Source organism: Triticum dicoccoides, chromosome 5B (genome assembly GCF_002162155.2).
Source record: "Triticum dicoccoides isolate Atlit2015 ecotype Zavitan chromosome 5B, WEW_v2.0, whole genome shotgun sequence".
Lineage (NCBI taxonomy): Eukaryota > Viridiplantae > Streptophyta > Magnoliopsida > Poales > Poaceae > Triticum > Triticum dicoccoides.
Window position 1 is genome coordinate 386,299,668 of NC_041389.1, and position 3,772 is coordinate 386,303,439.

General features: G+C 45.7%; 1 long non-coding RNA gene across 2 annotated transcripts; it reads left to right on the plus strand.

The window, feature by feature from the left end:
• The first annotated feature begins 429 nt into the window (after positions 1-429).
• On the plus strand, positions 430-3,226 carry LOC119305558. 2 transcript variants are annotated; one of them, XR_005148709.1, is made up of 5 exons: positions 430-569; positions 698-890; positions 1,028-1,284; positions 1,396-2,478; positions 2,563-3,226. It is a non-coding gene; the product is annotated as an uncharacterized LOC119305558 (long non-coding RNA). The 2 variants fall into 2 exon arrangements; XR_005148708.1 differs by having other exon boundaries at positions 1,396-2,433.
• The last annotated feature ends 546 nt before the right edge of the window (positions 3,227-3,772 follow it).

Consider the following 3,772-nt stretch of genomic DNA (forward strand, 5'->3'; position numbering starts at 1 on the left):
GCCCAAAATGTCACAGATGTGTCTTTTTTTATAGTGTAGGTAGATACCGCATATTAAATGTGATACTAATTTGTGTCATGCATGGCAATAAATATGATCTATGATACTATACATACTCTATGTACACTATAATTAAAGGTAGTATTATACACTATAATATCATATATATATGCATGATACTAGGGGAGCAGCGATTTGGTGCTCGGGCTCAGCTGCTCCCAAAATCGCTATCGCTCGTTGGTGCCTCGGGATGGTAGAAAGTACGCCTGGCGTGTCAGAGCTAGATCGTGCAATATCAAGGATACGCGCTATATACGGTGGGCCATGTTCGTAGCGCAAGGCGTCCGTTAGTCACGCATCGCTCCTGATCCATGGACCAGCACGTCTCCAATAGTCTGAGCCACGGTCCGGAATTGGTACAAACGATTCTCGGTGGGTCAGGAAGGCTTGCGGCCCAGAGGAGGTTGGCGAAACCTCGGTCCCCTGATATCTGCGACGGCGGGTGCTACTTCCGGCGGCCCGGCGATGGAAGATGCGGCGCTGGAGTTCCTTATGGATCCCATCAACCGGTGAGTTTCACCTATGTGATTCTCTTCGTTCAATTGATTGATTCGATTCGATGTCGGGCGCTGAAATTTCGACCCTCAAATCCCTCTTCCCCCGCCGCCACTGCCGGCCACTGTGGTGCGACTTGCAGGTTTCCATTTAGGGAGGAATTTGCGGCAACCTTGAGCATCCAGATCCGGTTAGTCCTGCTGCCATGCTGTGATGCCCATCCTGCTATGCCGGCGGATTCCAATGGCAGGTCTGGTTGCGCACAAGATGAGGGTCCGCGGCCCCGTTAGGCTGGCAGGCGAACTACGACGAGGAAACAATGCTTCTCCAAATAGGTCCGTGCAATCCACTAATCCTGAAAGCACCGGGCCGGACTAGTGCTTCACTATTTTCAGCAGTGCACAATGGCTGACTGTGGCGATAGAATGTCCAATGAATTATGAAAATTGAAATCACTCCATGGTAATTTCAGGTTGTGGCTGGGGAGTGCTCCATTGGACATAACTCCGTGCACATCGAAGATGAGTTTGTTGGAGCAATCTATTTGCAAATATGCGGAGAAGCCTATGAAGAGTTTAATAAAATCGGAGTTAGGATTGACTTTCAACTCACTCGGGGAGGCCTACGACTTCTACAGGTCGTACTTGTGGGAGGTTTGGCTTTGGGATCAGGTATGGTAAGAGCAGATTGAATGCCGACAAGGTGCAGAAAATAATCTATGGCTGCTCGGTGAGAACTGCTTTCTCTTTAGTTTGTTAATTTTGTTTCATTCTTGACGCAAACGGTGCCGTAGGGCGGAACAGCTATAATGGTTTGTGTCATCTGGTTTGTGGATTGCAGGGGAAGCCAGAAGCAAGAACAATCGGTCTTGTAGGTGCGATTGCCCCGCATTGATAAGCCTGTTGCGGGCGTCCGACAATAGCTGTTACTCCCTCCGTTCCATAATATAAGAACATTTTTGATACTACATTAGTGTAAAAAACACTCTTATATTATGGGACCGAGGGAGTATATAACTGAGCATCGTGAGAACAACAATCATTCTATGTCGCGGACAATGGGGGAGAAGGTCCGCTGGCCATAGGTAGCGTTTATGAAGAGGACTTTGAGGAACATATGTGGCTAGATAAGTCATGAGCAGACAAACGATGATGTGAGGAAAACTTTGGAGGGTTTTGCTGACATTGTTGCAAGTGACCTGGACTTTTTGTCGATAGCGAGAGCAGGGTCAAGAAGCTGATGTGGACCAATGGAAGCAGTTGGATGCAATACTGGTTCTTTGAAGATGTCACTTTCGACAATGACATGCAATTCGTGCTTTTTGTTGGGGTGAACAACCGTTTTCAGAGCATTATTTTGGCTGGTGTATTGATGAGGCACGAGCAGCTGAAGAGTTTCGACCGGGGAGTTTCTAAGGATGATAGGAGGAACCGACCCGAAAACTATCGTCACAGGTTTGGCAGTGTATTTAATTTGCAGTTCACAATCAGAATATTTGAACATGCTCACTCATGTTATCTCACTGTGCGCAGACCAGAACAAAATGTTTGCTGTCTTTTTAATTTTTATTAAAAGAAGCTGATGTATGCTGGTAGTGACAGAGTCATGTTGTGAGGAGAACCAATCTGGCAAAAGAGTGTCACACAAGCATGAGCTATGATCGAGCAGTTCGGGTGAATCCTAATTGAAGGTACCGCATACAATGTTACGGAGGTTGAGAAGATGAAGAAGTATGTGACAATGGACAACAATGCGGCGAAACATGAGAAGTTTAGTAGAGTTGTTTAAGAGGTAAAAATCAAGGGTGACGGTACTGAATTCGTGTGCGAGTGCAGTCAGTTGAAGCATACAAGGATGCTTTCCTGCCATGTCCTAAGGGTAATATATATGCCTTCAATTGGCTGTGGTTTGCATACAGTGCAAGTATGTTTGTTCGATTATAGTTTGATATATGTTCAGATAGTTGGTATACCATCTTTGACGCATGCATAAGCCTTTCACATGCAGGCATTCGACTCTATACGTGCATGCTATGCTAGCTCTGAAGCGTTAAGAGCACAACTCTAATGATTAAAGCTAGCGCTGAAGCGTTCAAGCACATGTCAGCTGGCCTTAAAGCTCCAATGGTGAGCTGTGAACCATTGGCAGAGAAGAGGGATGGTCTGGGATTTGAAGACATCAGGTTGCGATCACTGCAGACAGGTTAACTAGGAATGGCGACCTTGCAGTCCTATCAAATGGTGGTGCAACCCAGGAAGATAATTTGGGTGGTTCTGTGAGTGTGAATGCACTTCAAGGCGAGCACCTCCGGAGAACCAAAGGGGTGTTGGCAGGCCGACAAATAGCCGTGAGAAAGCACCATATCACTCTCTCAGCAAGCGTACTAGGTTTTGTAGCATATTCGTCGTGAAAAGCCCCGCAAGCCTGACAAATGCAAGAACTGTGGTATGGAGGGGCACCGTTGCAACACGTGTACATGACCACTTGGTGGTGGGCAGACTTAGAAGTGAGGATTTAATTTGCCCGTATAACTTGTAATTTGAGGATTTTCTGGTGTGTACTGCGAGCCATGCTTAACGCTTGTTCCCCCAGTGCTTATAGTGTGTACCATTGTAAGATTGTAACATTGAGTGATAGTGGTCGAAGTCTTTTGTAGTACTTTATGCTAACTTGCCAGATCTTAAGATTTTTAAGAGCTAAATGTTATGCATAATCAGTTTGCAGTTTTTCAAAATATTTTTATGATCATGCGAGACCCACAGGATTTTTGGCCGTATGGCAGAGTGTTGTAGATCCTGCTGTGCATGAAGTGGTGATAGTACTGTTGTAAGCTGAGGATGGCACGGGAATAAACTGGGCCGTTCGCTCGAAGCCTGTTCTGCCTGGTTAGTGGCGACGCCATTGCAATGAATGCGTCCAGGCCCACATTACTTTTACATCCGATACAATCAGAATACAAATGAGAATACAAGTAATGGAGCTGATCCACATGCGAACTGATGGCTGAGATTTCAGGAGCAGCTGAGCCTGGGCTCAGAAACGAATTTTCCTGATACTAGCTAGTATATGACACTCTCCACTATGAGTATCCTAAGTATAGCCTAATTAAAACATCCACATGTAGTTGTAGTAGGGTTTTTAACTTTATATGCACTAAAATGCAAGGTAAGTACAAAGAATGACTTAAACATAGCAGACGACCTGAAATGGGCCGGAA